Genomic DNA, 26,924 nt, shown 5'->3' on the forward strand with positions numbered 1-26,924 from the left:
TCACCAGGCATTGGTACTGCCTGGCACACAGAAATTGGCATTACTTCTTCACCAGGCAGCACCGGCTACTTGGATTAAGACATGGATGGAGCGAGGAGGGGGTGGCAAGATCTTAGGCAACACACACACCCCTTTTCCCCAAGTCTCTGCAATAGTCTTCCCCACTACAAAACACACAGTCGTCTTCAACGCCCACCGAACTAAAGTTCCCACACCCGCCTCTGATGTTATTTCAAAAAAGTCTTTGCCTGCTGGCCTCCCTGTCTGCAGCACCTCCTCTCTCTCTCTCTCTTACTCTCCTCTAAGGCTTCAGGCCTCAGGCCCTGTAGGCTCCAGGTGCTGGCAACCCCAGCAAAAACACGAGCAGTCAGGTCTTGCACGCTTGTAGTGTTCCCTGGGCAGCAGCAAAACAGGCAAACGAAGAAGTCCTGAGGTGCCTGAGGCAAAACGCAGTAAGCAGCAAAATCTCAGCAACAACCCCTGGCTCCTCCCAGCTCCAACAACACCCAGCACAAAACTGCAGCAGCAGCAAGGAGCTGCAGCCGAGCCCAATCAGGAAGGTGTTTTTTATAATCATTAGAATGACCTAAACGGAGTTGGTGTATTTGGTGACCGCTTTGGTTGCCTTCGGAGACAGTGTGTGGTTGCACAGCCTGGGCATGGGTGTTAATCACTTGTAAAAAATGTTCACTATTTTGAGTAAACAACCAAGAATGTCTCCTTGCCTATGGCTCTTTGTTATGATGAGCAGTGTTCGTGTCACTCAGATGTGAAAGCTTGGTCCCTGCACAAGATAAAGGGAGGTGTCTCAGTCCAGGGCCTCTTCCCTGTGCAGTGTGTAACCAACCAAAGTGATCGTCCAGCCTCACACTCACTGGGCAGGTTACTGATGCCTCCACCTCAATGGTGCTTGTCATTGCTGCCAGAGTTCTGTCATTCTCTCTGTGTGCTCTCAGCACCTTTAAGGTGGGCCTGGCCCCCATCTCTTCAGTGTCTATGACCAATGACACTGTGCTCCTGAAGGGGTCAGGAGCTGAAGGCTAACAAAGGATCAGATGCATTTAAAGTTTCACGGCTGCATCTCTATGATATGACCCTGACCACAGAGCACAAGCGAGCTGCCCTTAGCCAGACCGGGGTCAGACATTCACAGAGCCTATGTGAAGATCTATGGAATGTCCTTACTGTGTGTCTTCATCATCCTCCTGGAATCTAGTGAATATTAGGGCCTGTGCTGCATCTCCATGACATGAGCCTGAGCACTGAGGGTGTGTGCGCAGCCATCAGTCAGACAGGAGTCAAACGTTCACAGATGCAAGCTGAGGGTGTCAGTCAGGGCTGTCCTTTCTGCATCTCATCATCTTCCATGAATCTTGTGGCTATGAGGGCCTCCCGAGCATGACTGTCTTGTCTGGCCAGTGTGATCGCCTCACTGTCAGCATCCTTGCCTTCGAGAACCTCATCGCCATCATTCCCTTCGATGTCCTCCTTGTCAGGGTAGACGTGCAGCTTTTCAATCTCCTCCTCAGTCAGGTCCTCCTCCCGTTGCAGCACCAGGTTGTGGAGCGCATAGTAAGCTATGATGAAGCTGACACCCTCGGTGGACTGCATTGCAATGCTCCACCAGACCTGTCGAGGCACTGGAACCTCATTTCCAATATGCCTATCGTTTGATCCACTAAAGTCCGGGTCGCAGCATGAGCCTCATTGTACTGTTGCTTTGCTGCAGTCTGAGGCTGTCGCATGGGCGTCTTCAGCCACGTCCTCTGTGGGTAGCCCTTATCCCCGGGGAACCAACCCTGCAGCCTCTGTGGACCCTGGAAGATGTCAGGGATCTGAGACCTGCTAAGGATGTCAGAGTCGTGAACGTTCCCTGGGAATTGTGCACAGACCTGTAGGATGCGTTTGTGGTGGTCGCACACCAGCTGAACATTCAGCGAATGGAATCCCCTGCGATTAACGTAGTTGACTGCTTGTTGCCACGGAGATCTAAGCACCACATGGTGCAGTTGATGGCACCCTGCACCTGTGGAAAACCAGAGATCTGCACAAATCCCAAAGTCTTGCTTCCTGGCTTTCCTGATCCCGAGTGAAATGCACAAAGTTCTCTGCCTTCATGAATATGGCGTCCATGACCTCCTGGATGCACTTGCGCATGGAGGCTTGCGAGATCCCGCACAGGTCACCTGTGGAGCCCTGGAAGGACCAACTGGCGTAAAAATTGAGCGCAGCAGTCACTTTCATGGCCACTGAATGTGGATGCCCTCCATGTCTCCATGGTGCCAAAGCCTGCAGCAGGCGGCACATATGACTGACCAGTTCCATAGGCATGTGCAGTCTTTGGCAACACTGCTTCTCGTCATCTGCAGGAATAACAAGCACCATCTATAGGCCCTGGGTCTAGTGACGGTTCTCTCTGGATCCTCAGCTGTGCTCAGGAGGCCCTGCAGCCCTTTCATCTTGAAGGTGATGATCCTCCCTTTGCTGAGCCAGGCGCCTCTGCTGCTCCTTTCTTCCTCTCTGCTCCCTGTAAGCCATGAGGCGTACCACAAAATTGCCAGACTCAATGATCCTGATGTACTCCACCTGCAGGATCAAAGGGAGAGACGCGTGGGTTAACATATGCATCTTAAGAACCACTTTTGGTTAAACCTGGAGGCCCCTTCTCTCGGGTAACCCACTTTCTGACTCCCCAAAGCCAGTCCACCATCTACAAGGCACAAGTCAGGTGTGTGATGGAACATTCCCCACTTGCCTGGATGAATGCAGCTCCCACAACACTCAAGAAGCTTGACACCATCCAGGAAAAAGCAGCCCGTTTGATTGGCACCCCATCCAGAAACATTCTCTCCCATTCACAACGCACAGTAGCGGCAGTCTGTACCATCTACAAGATGCACTGCAGGAATTCACCAAGGCTCCTTCGACAGCACCTTCCAAACCCACGGCCACTACCATCTAGGATAAGAGCTTCAGATAGATGGGAACACCACCACCTGGAAGTTCCCTTCACCATCCTGACTTGGAAATATATCGCCGTTCCTTCACTGTTGCTGAGTGAAAACCCTGGAACCCCCTCCCTAACAGCACTGTGGGTGTACCTACACCACATGGACTGTAGCGGTTCAAGAAGGCAGTTCACCACCACCTTCTCAAGGGCAACTAGGAATGGGCAATAAATGCTGGCCCAGCTAGTGAAGCCCATGAATGAGTAAAAAAACATCTCATGCTGGAGAATGCTGGCCACCACTTGGATGGCCAGTGTGTAGTACGCTTCATGGATGACCAAAACTCCACCCATGCCGCCCCACTCCACTTGACCGATGGGCGGCAGCTTCGGCCACTGGACTGCATGCTGTGCTCTCAGCTCAGGCACAGGCATTCTCCTAACCCGCACTGCAAGGCTGCGCTGTTAGCTTGAACCATGAGGGGTACTGGTCCAAACCTTAATAAAGACATTGCAAGGGGCTGTGAGCGCTCCCAGCAGTGACTGCCGCATGGTCACCTTCACAAGGGGATTCTACCAGTCAGTCCAGTCCAGCCAGTCCAGTCCAGTCAGTCAATTGTTCGGCTGCCCACTAAAATGCACATTAATTGTCAGTCTGCACCCATGTATACATGTGACAACCTACTTAAAGCCACCTTCAATTAAGAGGTGCATGCACAGAATACTTGACACTCCCTGCAAAGGTTGAAAGTTCAGTATGTCAATTGCTGAATTGTATTTTCCTATATTTATCTTGACTGCAGATAATTTAAATTCTGTTATATTGTAACACTAACTAAACAATGGCAGATTCTCGGATTAAAATATTCTGCAAAATCACTTGGTCCTCCTAATACACACTTTTTCAAGTCTATTACATTAATAGCTTCAGGAGCCCAGAATCCCAAGCTCTCCAGTGAAGTTCTTTTTCCTGCAAGTTCCCCTCCAAGGCACAACACTATTCTGACTTGGAACTATATCGCCATTCCTTCACTGCCACAGAATGAAACTCCTGGAACTCCTTTCCCAGTAACATTGTGGGTGTACCTGCACCAGATGGACTGCAGCAGTTCAAGAAGTTGGGTCCCTGCCATGTTCTAAAGGGCCTTTAGGATTGGATAACAAATGTTGGCCTAGCTGTTATGACACAGCAGATGGTAAATGCTGAACTGTTCAAATCCCAGAGTGAAACTTGAAACAACTGTCACAATCCATTTTCAATTTATATGTTCCGAGATGCAGGCTTTGAATTCAGTAATAATAAGACCACCGAGTCTTAAGAGGTTTTTATAAATCTAAGTTAAACATTTATTAACAAAAGAAAAGATTATAAGTACATTTCTATGTCAACAAATTACTGCTACAATGACTTTCAAATCCCCTAGTTAATCTGATTCCCAGCTAAACCTTTGTTAAGGCAACAGTAAAACACATAGATTTTAAAAGACCCAGGGAAAGTAAACAATGCCCTGAACAGTCAAATTCAAAGTGAGTTATCTTACCTTTAGTCCCTTGAGGCAGCAGTTTGGTATATACAGGCTGAAGGTGTTTCATACTTGTTGAATCTTAGACTACCTACCCTAACACACAGCCTTCACTCCTTTATACATATTTTCCCCTTTGAGTGAAAATACCCATTGTTTCACTATGTCTTTGGACATTACCTTCCTGATAGTAAAAATCTCTCATAGGTTTTCCAGTAATCTTTGGGAAATATAAATACACTGTTTATAAACATCACCTGGCTTTTTCTCATTTCACCCCTCCTTTGGAAACAATCTAGCCTGGTTCATTTAAAAATGCAAATGTCTGTTTACACCTTACATTCAAAACTTCCCCCATCAAAGCCTTCAGACCAGCTGCCTTTAACCCAATTAAATCTCTCTCTCTCTCTCACACACACATACATACAGACACAGATACCAATATTGTACAATAAATTCCTATAACATTATGAGAATTATTATATCTTCCTGACACTAGCCAGTGATGCCTAATTCATGAAAGAATTTAAAAAAAACTTCAGTGGAAAGTTTGGGATCCTAACTAGTCTGTCCAGGGACTATAGTGCAAAAGTTCTGATCATGGAGGGCTAAATACCGTTTTAGAAACTGCACTCCTGTCACTATAAAATATGATACAGATAATTTTTATCACTAGGTCTCAACCATGAAGTTATTCCAAAAACGTTATTGATAAAAGGCTTACAGAGGTGATTGTGATGCTAATATAACAGAATGGTTGTGTTTGAGATACAAGAGGTAGGTTATGATAAGGGCAAATAGTCTGGAGCTCAAAAGAAGCTGCAGTTTTATTGAAAATATGCTGAATGATAAATCTTCATTTATTCAGAGGCTTATTCTTTCAAAGGATGGTTAGGACACTTCCATGACTGAAAGGCAATTAATTAAAATAAAGAGTAGCAGGTAAAGTAAAATTCATGCATGGACAAATTCATTTTTATTTCAAAGCAGAGGGTAATGACAATGAGATGCATCTACTGCAACACTCTACCCATATGCATGAGAGCAAAAAAATGTCCTACACAATATGGAACACTGCACATTTTGATGAATACTGTTATTAGTGTTTACCACATTTCTGCAGAGTCATTTATCTAAAGTGACAATGATATATAGTTACAGAATATGTCTTGATCGAAACTAAACGTCTGTCTCACTTAGGGGGCATCACTGAAGTGGAAAACAATATTGCCTGAAAATATGCTGAGGTTATTGACGAATGCGATCAGATGCATTACAGAATTTTCAAATTTAAACTAATGTTTAAAGTTTAGGCATCAGTGAATTATAAGTAATATAACTTTGCTGGAATAATGGCACCAAAGTTAACAAAGCTGTGCTACATTTTTTGATGAATGACACCCAAAGATGTGATACTGGGGTACATTTGAGCTCTTTTGGTATTCATTATCAGTATAAAGCAATCAACTCCAGCAGTACCCTTGTGCATGCTTGGGGCTCTCCAAGCCAAGACTCTTGCCAATCCGTGCTTAAATTCTTTATGCCTAGCTATGAGGCAGAAACTTGCATTTAGAATGGCAACTTTGAAACGCTCCATTCCTATGTGTGGGACTTTGATGAAAATGAAGAATTAGCCTAGCCTTGAACCTGCATTTGCAAGAACTGAGAGTCTCACACTGACACAGGGCCCCTCATGAGTAAGAATGGGGGTTATGCTTCTGGATGCTATTTTGCTAACTGCAGCGTTTAAATCTGGCAGCCCAGCAGATAACACCGATTAGACATTTTGCCTGTGCTTACTTCTGACAGGTGAAGTCATGTACTAAATCAAATGTATGTTCCATTTCTAAGTTAGTTTTTAAATAAGTCCTTAATTAAAATACACTCAGTCCAGCAAACAGATTTTTAAATGATTTAAAGACTGCTAAATTTTATGTTGTGTGGTTTGAAATCATGAAGGATTAATTGAAATTTTTCCAGTTCAAATTTATGCAATAACCCAAGAGAACACACAGGACTCATTGGCAATGTTTGAAGTATTAATAATCTGGTTAGTAAAGATTGAAAGCTTAGAGAAAATTATGAGAAAACAGAAGAGAAGAAAATTGTTCACTGTGTTGTTTATGACATTTTAGGCAGCCCCACTGTACTATACAACCTTATGGCAACATAAAGCTTCAAAGCTATATATCCAAAAGCTGTTCAATATAATCAAACGCTATGGCAATTAACTGCTTATTTATCACGTTTGTTGTTTAACAGATTTTGCTGCTGCATTTACAGACATAACAAGAATGACCGCACTTCAAAAATAACCCTTGGTGCGTCAAAGATGTTCAGGTGTTCTAAGGATGTGCTCGGCTTCTATATAAACGCAAGCTCTTTTCCTTTTTTTCAGAGTTGTAGGGTCATCATGAAACAACGGGTAGAAAACTAAAAAGCTGGCGGTGTTCAGTGACCAATTCTTAGCTCCGAGCAAATTATATATCTGAATTACTGAGAAATTGAGTTCTTAAATCTAGAGTCCTGAATGAAGAAAACAAAGAAACTATTTTGAAAAATAAACGGATATGATGCAGAGATGGTGAACACTGGCCCGGATGTTTGTGTGGTCAGACAAATGGACAGTAAACTCTCTAAAAACCTGAAGAGATTTGGGCATAAGGGTGGTTATTCAGATTGGCAAAACAGAATGTGGTATTTCCATAAGGATCAGTGCTGGGCCAATTGTTGTTTACCATTTACATAAACAACTTGGCTTGGGAATCAGGAGTACAATTTCAACGTTTGTTGGCAACACCAAATTTGAGGTGTTAATAGTTAATAGAGAGAGGAATGTGACAAAGCATGGAAAGGCATTAATAAACTTGTCGAATGGGCATGTAATTGGCAAACAAACTTCTATGTAGTCAATATGAGGTGCTACTTTTTACAAGAAGAATGTGGAGGCCTCTAAATGGGTGAGAGAAGCAGAGGGATCTACGGGTTGAGATAGAGAAATCCCAAAATAAAGCAAGCTACTAATATTAATTTTTAAAAAAACACAAATAAATCATTGGTGTTTATTTTCAAAGGGAAGGTACTTTAATGAGACACCATGCCATCCTGGAACTGGTACCTCCTAGCAAAATGTATGGACGTTAAAACGGACGATGTGAAGACACTTCTCTCTTTTCGGCATCTTCGTTGCCTAAAGATGCTCTTTATTTTCCATCTTGGGCAAGTATCCCTTTTAGTGAAATTTAGCTTTCATTGTCATCAGAAAGTTGTATTTCCTGGACAGATCTTGACGCTTTTGGTCTCCATCAGTGATGTCATCATTTTGAGGTCAGGAAGTGGTCACAATTGGTCCAAAAGTTGTGGAATTTTGGCACAATCCTCCTGTGTGGAGATCCCAAATACAGTCTCCTATTACATTATAAGGAGTTATAAATTTTAATTCAGCATAGAACTGTAATCCTGGTGTTCACATAATTGGATCAACATTGTTGTTGGTTTTACAGTTCCTTGAGGCCTAGGACTCATCTATCTTGGCCCAGCAAGGAAGCTTTGAGCCACTTCTCATCGAAACCTACCATCCGCCCTCCCTGTCAGCTATGTTCCTGCATGCACCTTCCTCACCTACCATGCTGAGGACCATTCTCTTGGTCGCTGATGGCATTTATCATCCATCCAATTTCCCCCTCTCACCCATTGTCCTCCTAGACTCCAGCAGAAAAAATCTTATGAAATTCAAAAATGGAGTAAATATGTCTAACGTGTCACACTCAGCTGTCTGTGCAAGCCCCTGATGCACTATAAACAGGCTCCAAGTGAAATTGAGGATAATGGCTGTTAGACAAACTACTGAGTTGTTTATTTTTTTTAGACTTGGGGAAACAACTTCTATTTAGAAAATTAATGACCTTTTGTGTCAGTGCCTTTTGAGGGAAGATGTTGACATTATCCCCGCCTTTCAATTTCTTACAGTGGAAAAATGGTCAACAAATCCTGAAACACGACAGCTGACTAAAAGGGGTAAACTATCGAATCAATGTCAATGGAGAGATGACCTTGCAAACCTAAGATTCTGTTGATATTTGCACAACACCACAGCTTCCTTGCTTAAATTATCAGTTGCAGCCCTGAATAGAGGCAAAGGGCTGACTTTAGCATGTAGGGTGACTATGCAGTATTCCATGAGGCATTCCTTGCTTGGGCCCCACCTATTCACAATATATTTCAATGATTTGGATGAGGGAATCAAAATGTAATATTTCCAAGTTTGCTGATGACAGGAAACTGGGTGGGAATGTGAATGGTGAAGAGGATGTTAAGAGGCTTCAAGGCGATTTAGACAGGTTGAGTGAGTGGGCAAATACATGGCAGATGCAGTATAATGCGGATAAGCGTGAAGTCATCCACTTTGGTAGGAAAAACAGAATTGCACAGTGTTATTTAAATTGTGATAAATTGGGAAATGTTGATGTACAAAGGGACCTGGGTGTCTTTGTAGACCAATCACTGAAAGCAAGCATACAGGTGCAGCAAGCAGTTAAGAAGCAAAAGGTATGTTGGCCTTCATTGCGAGAGGACTTGAGTACAGGAGCAAGGATGTCTTACTGCAGCTGTACAGGTCCTGGTGAGACCACACCTGGAGTATTGTGTGCAGTTTTGGTCTCCTTATCTAAGAAAGAATATACTTGCTATAGAGGGAGTGCAGCAAAGGTTCACCAGGCTGATTTCTGGGATGGCAGGATTGTCATATAAGGAGAGATGGGGTCGACTAGGCCTGTATTCACTGGAGTTTAGAAGAATTAGAGGGGATCTCAATGAAAAGTATAAAATTCTGACAGGGCTGGACAGACTGGATGATATTTCCTCTGGCTGGGGGGGGTCTAGAACAAGGGCTCACAGTCTCAGGATACCGGGTAGGCCATTTAGGACTGAGATGAGGAGAAACTTCTTCACTTAGAGGGTGGTGAACCTATGGAATTCTCTACCATGGAAGGCTGTGGAGGCCAAGTCACTGAATATATTTAAGAAGCAAATAGATTTCTAGACTCTAAAGTTGTTAAGGAGTACGTGGAGAGAACTGGGGCATGGTGTTGAGGTAGAGGATCAGCCATGATCATATTGAGTGGAAGAGGCAACCATCCTGGGTGCCAGCTGCAGAATGTCTGAGAAGGGGCGGGCAGGAGCGGGGGCCTGTTGGCCGCTGGGTCCAATGGCGACCTGATAGCTGGTTCAAAAATGGGGGAAAGCAGCCCCAGGGAGGCTGCCCATGTCGGAGTTGCAGCAGCGACATGGTTGCAAACGAGGATGCAGAGACCAGGCAGCAGGTAAGGTCAGCTGGGCACTCGGTCCCCCATTTTTTTGACAAGTGCCTCACTGCCCTCCTGGAGGAGGTGGCTGCCTGAAGGGACACCCATGTCCCCAGAGATGGGAGGCCTTGGAACTCGAAAGGTGCCATGCACCTCGGTCAACTGGCTGTGGTGAGACTGGGGTGTCAGACGAAGTGCACTGAGGTGAGAGTTTCAGATGCTGCAAACAATCTTGTGCAGTGTCATCATTGATGGGAGCTTGCAGGCTGGATTCCTCATTGATCATTGAAAGGCGATGGCACCATGATGTAGATCTCCTTTGTCTCACTGTCTCACCAGGGTGCCTAGTATGCACAGTGACAGTGTCCTGGCTTAAATTAATGATGTGTCTTTCTTCTCCCTTAGATCTGCCACCAAGTAGCCAAGCGCAGGGCCTCTCTGAGGTCCTGAGGCTAGTCTGAGGCTACCCTTGACACTGAAGGACCACCATGCTCCAGAAATACTTGCATCACACCCACTCTCTGAACCAGGCACCAGTGCAGAAACCAGCACCTCAGTGGGCTTTAGGTCGGTGGCTAGTATCTTGGTGCACATTGGTGAGGGCACTTCACACTTGCTTGAGGTACAGGCGGAGGCAGAGTGTGCCCAGGGTGCCAGCAGTCAGAGGACTGCTGGAGACTAGGACGATGCTCAGTCGAAGGCTCATGATGGGCCTCTGGAGTCGTCCATTAGGCAGAAAATGCTGGATGTCCAGCGGGGTGTGTAGGAGGATCTGGCAGAGATCCAAGAGGGTATGCGTGCCATGTTCTCCATTGTGGAGGAGTCCCTGTGGAGCATCAGCACTGTGTTGACCCTCATGGCCAAGCACAATGCCTCCTCCATGGAGAGAGTGGTGACTCTCATGGAGAGGCTGCTCCTGGAACAGAATCAGGGGTTCCTGGGGTTGCACTCGAACCTGCAAGCCCTCACACAGACACTGACCTCAGGTGATCAGTGTCCATGTGTGAGGTGGATGAGGCACCCAGATTTTCAGCTAGTTGCCCATCCATCAATGGCGAGCAAGGAGGTCCACAGCGACCTCACGATGGCGCACGAGCTGCTTGTCATCTCTGTGGGGTCCTCTCAGGGTGCTCTGGATGATGGCAGCAGCTCCTCCACCCCTCTGCCAATGACCATGGCATCTGATAAGGCTGCGGCGACTGGGGAGATGCCAGCCATGGCACTGGCTGCTCCCTCCCAGGCGGGGCCAGCACAGGCTCCACTGGCCAGAGGACGACCGCCAAGGTCATCAAGGCCAACAGGATAGCAGGGTCAGCAGGCTGTCTCCAATGCCAGTGCCAGTGAGGGAGGAGCAACTAGACGTAGCACCCGTAAACATGAGTTTAAAGCACCTTAAACACAAGAGGGGCTGGTCACAGGTGATCTTTTGTTCCCCCATTTTGTTTTACTTTTTCTGATGGTGTGACCAACAACATCTGATATTGTTCTGTTCAATAATCTGTGAGTTCCAACATCAAATTACATTTGCGTTAGTGTTATTGGCCTGAGTATGCTTCATTTGTTTTGAAGGTGCAGGGTAGGCCATTATGTAATGCTGGACGTGGGTGTCTCTAAATTTTATTGCACAGGCACTGAGTGTATCTTGGGGGCCAAGGAAAGGGTCATTTCTGTGATCCAGGATGGTGGTGGCAGCCCTGGCATGAGATGGGAGCTCCTATTTGGCAGCCTAACTGAATGAGCATTGGATCAAGGCATCCCTGGTGTCCCTGCCTCCCTGGAGGTTACTGAGGTCAGCCTCCGTGCCCTCAGCATTCTCCCCACCGTGCTCCTCTTCTGATTCACTACTGGACTCATCATCTGTGGCCTGTGCAGCTGCGTCAACATCCTCTTTTTCCAGTGGTCCCCTCCTTGCCAGTGCCAGATTGTGGAGAACGCAGCATGCAACCACTATCACATGATCTGGGGGGTATTGCAGTATGCCCCCTGAACGGTCTAGGCATCAAAAGCGCACCTTGAGAAGGCCTATGGTCCTCTCTACCACAGCCCTTATGGAGGCGTGGCTCCTATTGTAACACTTCTCTGCCCCTGTTCTTGGGTGACGAAGAGGCGTTATGAACCACCTTTTCATTGGATAGCCCCTGTCACCCAGCAGCCATCCATCCAATCGGGCTGAAGCACTGAAGAACCTCAGCACCTTGTAGTGTCTCAGGATGTACGTGTCATGAGAGCTGCCTGGGTATTTTGCACAGGCTTGCAGAATCTGCATCCTGTGATCACACACTATCAGCACGTTCATGGTGTAGAATCCCTTCCTGTTAACGAAGGCACCGGGCTGACCCGCTGGCGTCTCGATGGCCACATGTGTGCAGTCGATGGCACTCTGGATGCGGGAGAGCCGAGCGATTGATACAAAGCCTCTGGTTCACTCTGCCTGACTGGCTTCCTTTGTACGGAAATGAATGAAAGTCAATACCCGCCTGAACTGAACTTCTGTCATCAACTTGACACAACTGTGGTGGACAGCTGATTGGGGGACTCCAGACAGATTCCCCACTGATCCCTGGAAAGAGCCTGAGACATAGAAGTTGAAGGCCACTGTGACCTTCAGAGCCACTGGCATGGGGTGCCCACCCACATAGTTGGAGCTGATCTCAGGCCCGATCATCTGACAAATGGAGGTCACAGTCTCTCTCTGGAGATGGCACCTTGAACATATTGAAGTGGCTGCATCACCGCCTGCATCACCAGTAGCAGGATAGTGGCATTTTCTGCGGCCCCTTCTGCCTTGGACTTCCTGCTGGCCTGCACCTCTCTCCTCCCACAGGTCCCTCCCCTGGAAGCTGCACTGGGACATGTAGCATCCTCTCCCTTCTGCCCTTCCCTTCCTCCTCAGAGGAGGTTCCTCCAGCAGAGACCACAATCCCCATTATTAGGGTAAGGGAAGCTTGTTTGATATCTTAAAGAGTCCATACTGTCCAAATCCTCAGGGAGTCTTGAAGACATCAATGAGTCCTGAAATGACACGTGGAAATGCTAAGAATGAAGCCCCAATCAGAGATTAAGCCGCCAAGTACCATTAAGCAACCAGCAGCAAATTATCTCCAAAACCCCTCACTACTCACATTGGCAATGCTGCCGACCCATTTGGATGAGGTTTTGCAAATTGTGGGCTGCCCGTCTGCCTGTTTTGCCTGTGTAACAAGCGAAAAATCACACGGGCAAGGTTAAATTGGCATCAATTGGGTTGTCAAGGGCCTTAACTGGCCTCTTAATTAGTGCTGGGCGCAGCTCTGACTCCTGCTCGTGCCCGCCGACTGAAATATTGCGCGAGTGCGTGATGACGTCATCACGGGTCATTTTACACCTGTTACACCCGCCCGACGAACGAAAAATTCTGGCCTATGTTCCACATCGAATCAGCCAAATGTTAAAGGTGATGAGGGAGAGGGGAAGGTCAACCTTTTCCATCCAATATGGCTGCCCATCGACTAGCTGCATGATCTAAAGGAATAAAAAACTGTAAAAATGTTCTCTGAAAATATTGAAGTGAAGGAAAAATCAAACTGCATTTCAATATTCATACACCTACCCGGGTGTAGAATTTAATTATGTGACCAAGCAAAGAATTGTGTTTATTTGAGGTTCAAAAGAATAATGATGGAAGAAGGAGGGGGGGTGGTGGGGGGGAAGAGTAAATTTGTTCATGAAAATTTGAAAATGAGTTTGAGGATTGTGATTCATGATTAATTCATCGACTGAAGCATAGGAAGCACACCAACTTCATGCTACTCAATGATTTCAGCATCCAACCAGTGCTAACCCACTGTTGATTGACAGGACGCATTAGCAGAGGACAAATATTGTGAGTGGTTAGCATTACTTAAAGGTGGCTTAAACTGCTTCAAGATAACCTGCATTTCTTAAAGAAGGGATACACTGTGCCTGGAGCAGGTGCTGGCAGTCAAGCAGAAATTGACTCTGACATGGCTAATGTTGAAGAATGGCAAAGCATGGGAGAAAGCAGCTCCAAGGCTTAGGAATGCTGCCCAGAGGCCTTGGTGGAGGATGCGGAAAAGAGGAAAGATACCCTGCAACTGCAGAGCGTTGGGAGACCATCCAGGCACATGTCCAGAAGGCCATGGGAGCAGATAACAGTAGAGATCAATGCTAGGAGTCAAGCCCGAGACAGGCAGTGACTAGTGGAGTGCCGAATGAATCAGTGCTTGAGCCTCCGCTTCTTATTGTTTATTTAAGACATCAGTATGGATTGTAAGTTTGCTGATGATACCAAGCCAGGTGGAAAGGTAAGCTATAGGGAGGACACAGAGAGGTATTGACAATTTAAGCGAGTGGGCAACAAGATGGCAGATGGAGTATAATGTAGGGAAGTAGGAAATTATTCACTTTGATCATAAGAATAGAACATTTTTTTTGAAAAGGTATGATTTTTGTAAGTGTTGATATTCAAAGAGACTTGGGTGTGCTCGTAACAAAAAACACAGAAAGTTTGCATGCAGATGGAGCAAACAGTTAGGAAGACAAATGGCATGTTGTCCTTTTTTCCATAGGGATTGGAGTACAAGAATAAAGAGGTCTTGCTACAATTGTACAGGGACTTGATGAGACCACATCTGGAGTACTGTGTGCAGTTTTGGTCTCCACATTTAAGAAAGGATATACTTGCATTGGTGGTGGTACAGTGAAGGTTCACAAAATTGGTTCCTGGGATGAGGGGGTTGTCCCAGGATGAAAGGCTGAGTAAATTGGCATTACATTTTCTGAAGTTTAGAAGAATGGGAGACAATCTTATTGAAACCTATAAAATTCTAAAGGAGCTTGATAGGGTGGATGCTGAGAGATTATTTTTGCTGGTCAAGGGATCTAAAACATGGGGCATAGCCTCAGCGAAAGGAGTTGATCATTCAGGACTGAGATGAGGAGAAATTACTTCACTCAAAGGATAGTGAATCTTTGGAATTCTCTACCTCAGGAGGTTCTTAATCCATTGTTGAATATATTTAAGGCTGGGATTGACAGATTATTGATCTCACAGGGAATCAACGTATATAGGGAGTGGGCAGGAAAAGGGAGTTGAAGCCAAGAACAACCACAATCATATTGAATGGCAGAGCAGGCTTGACGGGCAATATGGTCTCCTCCTGCTCTTGGTTCTTGTGTTCTTGACCAGAATGCAGGAATGTAAGAAGTTCAATGATCTTACAAGAGTGGTCAAGGTCAGTGAATGCAACTGCACTACTGGCCTCAGACACTTCTCAATTCACCACACTCCCATCACTCACCTACCAACAATCTCTATAAATCAGGTTGCTTACCTGACGTTCATCTGCTTCTCCCACACCCTCACATAGTTAGCACTGCTGCAAATTATACACCTACATCTCACAGCTTACACAAGTTACCAGCTATTCAATCATGGTAACTACATCAGCCACACAGATTGCACTACAATCACTGAAATGCATCCGTCCCTCTTGTCGATGCACAATTGGAGACAGCAGGAGTTAACTGGAGGAGTCACGCACACCTGCATGCCCTAATCCACATGGAGGGGAGAGTGCTCATTGCTGAGGTTGTGGCCAGAAGTGGGGCTGAAACCATTGAATGTGATAGTGTCCTCATACCTAATTACATTCTCACTTTCCCTTTATCCCATATTCTCAGCTATGAAGGTAGATTGGAGAAGCTGGGACTGTTCTCCTTGGAGGAGAGAAGGCTAAGAGGAGATTTGATAGAGATGTTCAAAGTCATGAGAGGGCTGGACAGAGTAGATAGGGAGAAGCTGTTCCGGCTCGTGAAAGGATTAAGAATGAGAGGACACAAATTTAAAGTGATTTGCAAAAGAAGCAAATGTGAAGTGAGAAAAAACTTTTCCACACAACAAATGGTACGGGTCTGGCATGCATTGTTCAGAAGTGTGGTGGAGGCAGGTTCAATTGAGGCACTCAAGTGGACATTAGATGATTATTTGAATAGAAACAATGTGCAAGGGTACGGGGAAAAGGCAGGTCAATGGCACTAGGTCATAATGCTCATTTGAAGAGCCGGTGCAGACACAATGGGCTGAATGGCCTCCTTCTGTGCTGTTAAAATTCTGTGATTCTCATCTAATTCACAAGTGGCAGAGGATGCACAAGGGTGAGAATGAAGACAGAACACTGTCACTTGATTTGACACTCGCAGCCACCAGCTCAGATAATGACACTACGCATATCATAGAGAAAAACATAGAAACAGGTTCTGCATGTGGTGAGGCACTGGACACAGCATGGGGCAAGGATAGCAGAACCTCATCAGAGGGCAAGGTTTCATATGAATTCTGCAACAGAGGTTTCAGATTGAGGCATTTGATGGGCCAGTGTACAGAAGGAAGCTGATTGTTGTGCACAACAGAATGCTTCGCATATCGAGAAGCCTGCCAGAAAGTCTGCAGCCAATGTCAAGGAGCATGAAGGAGTCTGGTATTAACTTGGACAGGGCATGTACAGAACTTGGACCCTATGTTTTCCAACATGGAAGTGGTGGATAACTCCATTCACACACGTGGACCCAAACATGATGCAACGTCTGATGTCTCAGGTGTTCAAAGAGGCTCAAGTTCGCAGCATTGACGCTCCTACTCCTGTCCGTTGACCAGTACCTTTGCTGTTGCCTGTCAGCCAGCCAGCCCAGACTGCTGCCAGCCATGTACAAATTCATTTCATTTATACATTTGGTTTGGAATGTTTATTTTGTGCTGGTTTTTATTTTTGCATTTTGGCCACGCATGAAAGTCAGTGATAGAAGGAAGGTTAGGGTTGGGACTGTTGGTTAATGGGGAATATTTTTTTCTTTATTTGTTCATTGGACATGTGTATCGCTGGCAAGGCTAACATTTGTTGCCCATTCCTAAGTGCCTTTGAGAAGGTGGTGGGATGAGCTGTCTTCTTGAACTACTGCAGCCCTTCTTGTGTAGTGACGCCCACAGTGCTGTTGGGGAGGGAGTTACAAAATTTTGACCCAGTGAAAATGGAGGAATGGCAGCAGAGTCAGGATGGTGCCCTACTGCCCTTGTCCTTATGGCAGTCATGGTTGTGGGCTTGGAAGGCGCTGTCGAAGAAGCTTTGGTGTGTTGCTGTGGTGCATCTTACACACTGCTGCCACTGTGCATTGGTGGTGGAGGAAGGGAATATTTAAGGTGGTGGATGGGGTGCCAATCAAACAGGCTACTTTGTCATGGATGGTGCCGAGTTTCTTGAGTGTTGTTCGCACTCATTCAGTAAAGTTGAGATTTTTACTTTACACTCCTGACAAGCTTTGCAAATGAAGGACAGGCTTTGGGGAGTCAGGAGGCGAGTTTGTCGCCACAGAATTCCCAGCTTCTTATATGCTCTTTTTGGTACAGTATTTATAGAACTAGCCCAGTTCAATTTATATACAGGTTCAAGACAGGCCAGGGCCCCTTTGCAGCCCACCACCACCACCGGGGCCTCAGTACAAGCTCCTTATGCACTTTTGGAAAGAGACAAATAATGCTGCACATTACCGAGGAATGCCCTCTACTAAGTGATGGATTAATCACCTTAACCTCAGCAAATGAGGCTTGGCTTCGGGGATTTGCATTCACTAAATAAATAAAATTAAGTTCAGTTCCTGGTCAATGGTAACCCCCCCAGGATGTTGATAGTGGGGGATTCAGCAATGGAAATGCCATTGAGCATCAAGGAGGGTATGGTTAGATCCTCTCTTGTTAGAGATGGTCATTGCCTGGCACTTGTGTGACATGAATATTACTTGTCACTTGTCAGCCCAAGCCTGAATATTGTCCAGGTCTTGCTGCATATGGACATGCACTGCTTCAGTATCTAAGGAGTTGCAAATGGTACTGAACATTTTGTAAACATCAGGGCACACCCCCATTTCTGACCTTGTGATGGGAGAAAGGTCATTGATGAAGCAGCTGAAAATGGTTTGCCCTAGGGCACTAGCCTGAGGAACTCCTGCAGCGATGCCCTGGAATTGAGATGATTGATCTCCATTAATCATAAACACCTTCCTTTGTGCTATTTTGACTCCAATCAGTGGAGAGTTTTCCTCCTGATTCACATTGACTTCAACTTTACTAGGATTCCTTGATGCCACACTCTGTCAAACACTGCCTTGATGTCAAGGACTGTCACTCTCACCTCACCTCTGGAATTCACCCCTTTTATCCATGCTTGGACCATGGCTGTAACAAGGTCAGGAGCTGAGTGATCCTGGCAGAACCCAAATTGAACAAGTCCACTTGATGGAACTGTCAGAGACACCTTCCATCACTTTGCTGATGATCAACAATAGACTAATTGGGTGGTAATTGGCAAGGTTGGATTTGTGCTGCTTTTTGTGGATAGGACACACCCGGGCAATTTTTCACACTGTTGGGTAGATACCTGAGTTGTAGCTGTACTGGAACAGCTTGGCTATGGGCACAGCTAGTTCTGGACCACAAGTCTTTAGTCCTGTAGCCAGGGTCCATGTCTTTGCAGTATCCAGTGTGTTCAGCCATGTCTTGATATCATGTAGAGTGAATCAGATTTGCTGAAGATTGGCATCTGTGATGCTGGAGACCACATGAAGCGGTCGAGATGGATCATCCACTCTGCCCTTCTGGCTGAAAATGGTGGCAAATGCTTCAGCCTTGCCTTTTGCACTGATGTGCTGGGCCCCCATCATTGAGGATGGGGATATTTGTGGATCCTCCAGTTGTTTAATTGTCCATCACCATCCATGGCTGGATGTGGCAGGACTGAAGAGCTTTGATCTGATCCATTGGTTGCGGGATTGTTTAGCTCTGTCTGTCACATGCTGTTTCTACTATCTGGCATGGAAGTTATCCTGTGCCATGGCTTCATCAGGTTGACAACTCATTTTTAATTATGCATGGTGCTGCTTTGTAGGTTGTGGAATCTGTTATGATCCTGGTAGGGACTGGGTAAAATTTAAAGGACAGAATTTTGCCCTCGTTGGGTGGACTCGGCGGGGGCGGGCGGGGGCAGTCGGGGAACTGACCACACCCCGCGATCAGGGCCAGACCGCGATTTCACGCTGGTGGGCGAATTAAGGTCCGCCCAGCGCGAAACACATGCTGCAGCGCTCGGCACTGTCTGTTTGGGAGTGAGGGGGGGTAGTGGGGGAGGACGAGCATGAACTTCGCGCATCACGTGGGTGTGCACTGGAAAAGCTCTCTGAGACACTAAGCTGCCTCAGGGAGATGGGCAGGTTTGAAAATAAAAAGTAAAGAATTTTAAGGTGTGAAAAAACATATCCCCGCAGGGGCATGTTAGAAATTAGGATGAAATTTTAATTTTTATCCTTTAGTGACGGATCGAAACCGCATCCTGCCCATGGAGGAGGTTTCGCAAAAATTGCAAAGGCCACCCTGGCAGTGAAAAATTTAAATCAATTGAATTGTTAATGGCCTTAGTGGGCCTTTAATCGTCAGCGGGTGTGCTGCTGCCAACTCCCGCGTGTGCCTGCTGACGGAAATATCGCACGAGTGTGCAATGACGTCGGGATACTCGCCCAACGTCCTCGCGTGTCATTTTATGCTCGAGCAGGTCAGGCGGCGCCCACCCATTCCGCGAAAATCCTGCCAAAGAGAAATTCAAACTCCCAGTTATTAACTGGAAGAACCACGCCACAAGATTTCATGTTTTAAACAAAGAAACATTATTGGACAATAATTAGATAAAACAAGAACCAGTGAATTAACACTATATTTTGTAATTGCTTATGCATTATACTTTTTACTTCTACCCACAAATTCCCTTATACTTTATTTAATCTAAGGGTTAATTTGCTTCTTCTGGGGTAAACCATGGTATGCTACAGCTGTCAATTATTCACTTTGGTTTGTCCTCAGCGTTTCAGCTATTCCCTGAAGTACAACATCTCTACAAGTCCTTCCATTAGCATTCGGCTGTGCAATCCTCAAATTCTCCTTCGATACCTCACGATTGTGGAATCCTCAGCTCAAGCTTGGGGTCTCACCACATTCTTGTTTAGTGGTTCCACATCAGAAAACCCTTTGCTTTTTAACAGCCTTCAGCTACTGCTCCACAGCTGTTTTACATCTCCTGGGCAGATTCTATCTCTGCTGTCTCCAAGCTTTGACCAAGCTGACTGCTTCTAGAATTCCAACTGCAACTTCCACAATGAGGGCTACAGCAGATTCCTTCCTTCAGCTCCAAGCTAGTCAAACCATCCAGCTTCTGTCCCCCACACAAACTCTGTCTTCAAACTGCAGGAGTGTGAGCTTCCACCCACATTCCGCATGGTGAACAATACAGATAGTGTTTTCTCTGCTTCAGGTGCAGGTCTGGCTAACATTTGTCTCTTTCACTCCTTTGACTCCCAGAGAGCTGAAAGCTAAACAAGACTAAAAATGCAACTGCCTCTGTCTGTGATATTCCTAGGTTTATAGGAAAGTCTGTAACTTGATTCCAAAATGGCTTCCCCATCCCCTTCTCCATGGCAACGGGAAACCCCTTAGCCCTGCCGCCAAGTATAAATGTTAATTAGCTACCTCTGTCCACAACAGCCTTTCATTTTAGAAACAAAGGGGAAGGTTTCAGCACAACTATTTACAATCCCGTACTCAAGGTTTCAGGAGACTTCAAGGCCGGGATTTTCCAGCCCCCTTGTAGTGGGACCCACCGTGGGAGATTCAACAGCCCAGCCAAAAGTCCATTGACTTTCGGTGGGACCCGACAATTCTTGTGGCAGGCGGGGCCAGAAAGTCCCACCCAAATTCTTTTGATTGTGGGCATAGCCACAGCTGTGATTGTTCGCAGATCTAAATATCTATCACTTCCCATTCATTAACACACTTTGAGTCTTCACCTTGATCTTTACTAATTATCATCCAGCCTTTACAGCCAGGAAGACTCCAGCACAGGTCACATGACCCGTCTCATTTACCCTAAATTTAAAGATACATTCCCAAGTTATAACCCTCTTACAATCAAAAGATAGAGTCCTAAAACATAATAATCATATAAATCAATTATCTCTGACTATAATATGTTGCTTCTGCTGTTTAGCATGTATGTCATCCAGTGTATAATATAATCAGGTTGGCACCTCACATTTAGGTATGCAAGTGTTGCTCCTGCTCTCCTCATAGAGCCAGTATTGAATATCTAGCTTGATGATAACAAAATTATCAAAGTTAACAAAGTTAAGAGGAGACGGTGAGCTGGAATGTAGAAATCCAAAATGGCATTCCTGTCCTGAAATCAGCATTGTGCACGGATTGATATCAAGACATTCCTGTTCTGTATATTTCTAACAGCTGTTCACTGTGCACCACTAACACCATCACCTTCAATATGGTCTCTGGCAGGATCCACACCAAAAGCATGCACGCACACAGCAGGCATCAGTTTGAAGCTCCAAGGGCACTCGTATCATCCAAAATAATGCAACCGATCTCTCACCCTCGAGCTTCTGAACTTGCAATTTTCAGTTACCTTCCCTTGAAATGTATAATTAGACTTGTGCACAGTTTTTGATGCAAATTGATTGTGAATGAGAGTGAAGGATATGCTGGGCCATGAGATAATAGATGGTGGTGGAATACAGTTCTGCTGCTGCTGATGACCCATAGCGCTTCAGTTGTATTGCATTTCGATGAGTTCTTCACAGACAGAAGAGAGCTGTCTAGCTTTCTCCCATCCTTCCTCATGTTCCTGTGTCTCTCTCCTCACTGTATGGCTGTATACAAAAGCTGTTTCATGAGTTAGAAGTTGTGAAGCAGGCCAACAAGAATCTTGACATCTGATGTGCTGAGTGCTGGAGGACTTCTCCAGAGCAGTCCAGCCAGCGGAAGCACCTCAACAGTCTGCACTGTCACATTTTGTGTGGCAATATAGCTTTTGTTCTATGCATGTTGTCCTGAGGCGTCATCTTTATGGTCAGTGGACAACCCCTGTCACCCAGTAGCCACCCTTTGCTTTGCTGCAGTGGCTAAAATACAGCTGGCACAATGGGCATCATGACTTCGACCAGGATAGCAGGCAGAATTGATGTTCAGCTGTCTGAAGTTAAGAGGAGGCGGTTAGCTGGAATGTAAAAATCCAAAATGCCCTAAAATCAGCGTTGTGCACTGATTGATATCATGACCTGCCTGTTCTGCATATTTCTAACAGCTGGTCACTGTGCAACACTAACACCATCATCTGGCACGATCCACCCCAAAAGTGTGCATTTGCATGGCCGACGCCATTTTGAAGCTGTAAGCGCACTTGTATCATCCAAAATAATGTTCCCAACCTCTCACCCTCGAACTTCTGAACTTGCAATTTTCTGTTACCTTCCCTTGAAATGTATAATTAGGCTCGTGCACAGTTTTTGATGCAAATTGATTGTGAATGTGAAACCCAATTAGTAGCGCATAAGCACACCTGTGCAAGTTTCCTGTAATGTTTCCCATCTGTTTTGTTCCGTTGAGGATATTGTTGGCCTGGCTTTCTTTTCAAGAGGCAGGTGGCTTGTCTAATACCCAAGCTATTGGGATCTCCTGTGAAACATCTGTCAGGTATCCAGCACTCCGTGACAACCATGCACCTTGATTCCATTAGCAATCTCCACGCAAGTCAGGCACACTGCTGGCCCTGAACAAAGCTCTTAATCATGGGGAAAAGAATTGTAGAATCCACAGGGCTGATAACTCTCTCCCAGCACAGTAGAGATCCAGGTATTTTCATTAACAACTCATGAGGCTGCTGGAGGGGTAAAATATTCAATTGTCTTTTTATTTTCTCTGAAAGGTTTGTCATTATTTTTTCTCTATGGTTTCACAACAATTTCCTGATTTCCATTTTGCTGCTTAATCTAACTCAAATGATTACAATAATGGAAGATGCAGGTAGCTTGTGTTCCAATGGAATTAAATTGTAAAAAAATCACTTTTTTTGTCCTCCACACTGAAGTATGTTAACCCTCTCCAAAACACATGCCCTTTGGTGTTTAAAAGGCTGCCTCACTGCACTTACGTAAACTTTCAAAGGGCTCTATCTTAAAGCCTTTAAAAGCGCTGCAAAGCTGGAGAGATTAATAGATTTGAAAGAAAGCACTTGCATTTTTATAGCACCTTTCACAACCCCAGAGCATCCCAAAGTGCTTTGCAATAACTAAAAATGCTTTTGATAAGTGGGCACTGTTGTAATGTAGAAACACAGCAACCAACTTGCACACAGCCAGGTCACACAAACAGCTGTGATAACTATCAAATCATCCCTTTCAAGGAAGGTGGAAGAATAAAGTGATTGGAGTAGTTCTTGCACACGGACCTAAATTACAAGTTGGAGCTTGATGGCTTATTTTATTGCTCTACTCAATTGTTAAACTCCTAAGCTTACAGTTCTAGCATTTGGTATTAATTAAATACGCTTTTTTCCAATGGGTTTTTTGGAACAACATGACACGACACATAGGTTTGGCAAGCCACTGAATGTTCTATCTGTTTACCATGACGGCTGCATTGCATCCAAAAATGGAGAGGACCATCAACAGTGCCTGCGAGTGCTACAAACAGAAAGCAATGAATAACCTATATTAAATACAGCTAGGAGAGAAGCACTTCACAGACTTAACACATTCTGTGGTGTGTTTGGTAACCACTAAATCTAAAGATGGAGGTATTCATCTTCTGTGTTTTTACCTACAAATCGGGAAATGCAGTCGTTGGGACAAATTATTATACCTGGCGTTCAACCGATCAGACAGAGGAATTTCACTCATTGGCGTCATGGATCACGAAGTTCTGATTTTCTATCAGGGCCTTCGAAAAATGTTGCTTACACGAGAGTATTTTCAGCAAAGACAGGGGCCACTGAATTTCTTCTGACTTCCCACCACTGCAGCATTAGAACTGTGCCAAAGCTTCACTGGAAATGTGTCAGCAACACAGGTCGTCCACATCAAGGTGGTGTCCTCTATGCCTCCAACAAGGTTATGGGAGTATAGGGACAGTGGGTTCAAGGAAATCCGTGATCATGATCTTTTATTTTGAAAAAAATGGCATCTGACATTGAGCATTCAGCTAATGGATAGAATAAAGAAAAAACAATTATCTTTTTCTTATAGCTAGATTAGTCAGATTTCCAGAATCTCTGTGCAATTCACCTAAAATCTCATTTGCTAGAATGTTACGCTGGCTGTGTGGGTGCGGGCCTGACCTGACAGCATGTCAAATCACGTGCAGAGATGTCGGGTGCGCGTCCAGACGTCATCATGCGCTCGGGTGATATTTCGTTCGGTGGGTGCGCGCGCCAGTTGGAAGCACGCCCGCCGACAATTATGCAGGTAATTAAGCCCATTTAGGAAGCAATTGAAATCGGTTTTACGTGGCCCGTCCAATTTTATGGTTGGAAGGCAGGCCAATCGGCCAGGCGGCCATTACATTTTCACTGAAACCTCAATCCAGGGCAGGATGAAATGTCCAGGGTGAAATATAATTTTTAAAAAGGTATCAGAGGACTGATGTTTTTAGGGTTCTGCTGTCAGGTGCTTGAATGTGGTGCATAGACACAGTTTGGTGCCTTTTTTTCTTACCATTTAATCTGTCCAGGTCTCCAGCTCCGCAGCAGCTGTCTGCCTTCAGGGAGCTCACCAGAAGCCCCTGCTTGCACCCTCACCTTTGTCGGCGCCCACCCTCTTCCCCCCTCCCCCCTCCCCATGTGTAGCACTGAGGCTTTTTCAGGGAGTTTTTCATGCTGGATGGCCGTTAATTGGCCATCCAGCATGAAATTGCGTTCGGGGTCCGATTGCAGGCTGCAGCACATTTCATGTCTGCTTCCGGGCCCGGCGATCACATGGACCCAACGAACGTAAGATTCAGGCCATTGATCGAGGTAATTTATTTACTTTTCCTCTCTGAAGCAGTCAGTACTGGGTGTATAGCTACTAGTTTAACATAGAGCCCTATGGAAGTAAAATAATACTTTAGTCTTAAATTTATTATTTTTGAGTGACTGGATGTCCATGGCAGTCATAGAAACCTGTCACTATAATTACGAACGTCTGAATCACTCTAATAAGAAATGTACACTTTGTCCATCTAAGACTGCACACTCTGTGGTTATAGGGAGATACCCATTTACCCAAGTTTAATGAGCCTCAATACAAGAGTGGATAACTAAAGATCCCAAGTGTGAGCATGGAAATGATTGGTGTTGAATCAACCAAAACCAAACAGTGAACCAGTACAAATCAAAGGAAAGCTCCACGCTACTTATCCAGCAGTGCCCATCCTACTTACCCTTTAGCACCTTATCACATCTCTCAGATAGGTCCCTAAGGCCAGAATTGGCAGCTCGTTGGGCGGGCGTGCGCCCGACCTGAACGAGTGTAAAATGACGTGCGATGACGTTGGGCAAGCGTCCTGAAGTCATCGCGCACTCACACGATATTTCGGTCAGTGGGTGCACGCAGGTGTCAGCAGTGCGCCCGCTGACAATTAAAAGATCTATTAAGGCCATTAAAGTAATAATTGAATTAATTTTTTTTGCTGTGCACCGAACCTTATGGTTAGCAGGCAGGCAAAAAGGCCAAGTGGCATTTGGATTTTTTAGGAAACCTCATCCACGGGCGGGATGAGGTTCCCAACAGCTATTAAAAATTAAATAAAAATGTTAACATTTCATTAATAACATGTCCCTGCTCAAGTGAGAGAGTCACATGAGGGGGACATGTTTTTTTAACAATTTAAAATTCTTTATTTTTAATTCTTAAGCTCTTCATTTCCCCGAGGCAGCTCTGTGCCTCAGGGAGCTTTTCCTGCGCACACCTGCGTGCATGCGCGAGGTTCCTCACTCGCCCTCCTATTCCCACCACCCCACACAGGCAGCACTGAGCCTAAATTGGCCCACCAGCGTGAAATTGTAGTTAGTCCTGATCGTGGGTGGTGGTCAGCTCCCCGAGCCCACCCGACGAGGGCAAAATCCTGGCCTAAGTGTTTCACTAAAAGCTGAAATGTGCAGTTCAATATGATATTGCACTATTTCAAAGAAGAGAAGAGGAATTACTCTCTATAATAAAAACAAGATAGTGTGGACGTTGGAAATTTAAAACACAAACAGAATGTGCTGGAAATACTCAGCAGGTCTGGCAGCATCTTTGGAGAGAGAAACAGTGTTAATGTTTCAAGTCGAAAATGACTTCATCAGAATTGAAGGGTGGAAGAAATATGAAATGGGTGAAGGGGAAGAAGAACAAAACGGAAGGTCTGGGATAGGGTAGAGAGGGGGAGACATTAAAATGGTGAATTAAAATGGTAAGTAATCAGTAGCTCAGGGCCATTCTTGCACTCTTGAGTGGAGGTGTTCCGCAAAGCAATCTTCTAATCTGTGTTAGGTCTCTCCAATGTAGAGCAGGCTGCATTGTGAGCAGCGAACAAGTGTACTAAATTGAAAGAACTACAAGTAATGAGAAAGTGGGCACGTGTTAAACCTCCTGTGATTGCATGGGAAGGTGCTGTGGGAAGGGAACGAGGTATTGGGGGTGACTGAGAAGTGGATCACAGTATCACGGAGAGAATGGTATTTTTGGAATGCTGACAGGGGAGGGGAAGAGAAGATGTGGCATCCTGCTGGAGGTGGCAGAAATGTCAGAGGATGATCCTTTGAACGTGGAAGCCAGTGGGATGTAAGATGAGGACAAGGAGAGCCCTATTGCCATTCTGGGAGCGAGGGACTGAAAGAAGGAATATTTCACATGCCCAACAAAGTGTCAGGTATACCTAGGGCCCATGTGGGTACCCATAGCAATACCTTTTATTTGGAGGAAGTGGGACAATTAAAGGAAAAATTGTTCAATGAGAGAACAACTTCAGCCAGGTAGAGGAGGGTGATGGTGAATGGGATTGTTCAGGGCTCTCTTTGAGGAAGAAGGGAAAAGCCCTTAGTCCATCCTGGCGGGGGATGAAGATGTAGAGGGATTGGACATCCATAGTGAAGAAGAGGCGGCTCAAGTCAGGAAACTGGAAATTGTTGAAATGACATAGGGCATCAGTTTGAATCATGGATGTAGGTGTGAAAAAACTGGACAAGGAAAGATAGAATAAAGTCAAGCTAGGAAAAAATACGTTCAGTGGGGCAGGCATAGACTGAA

The sequence above is a fragment of the Cetorhinus maximus genome, chromosome 10, assembly GCF_964194155.1.
Source record: "Cetorhinus maximus chromosome 10, sCetMax3.hap1.1, whole genome shotgun sequence".
Lineage (NCBI taxonomy): Eukaryota > Metazoa > Chordata > Chondrichthyes > Lamniformes > Cetorhinidae > Cetorhinus > Cetorhinus maximus.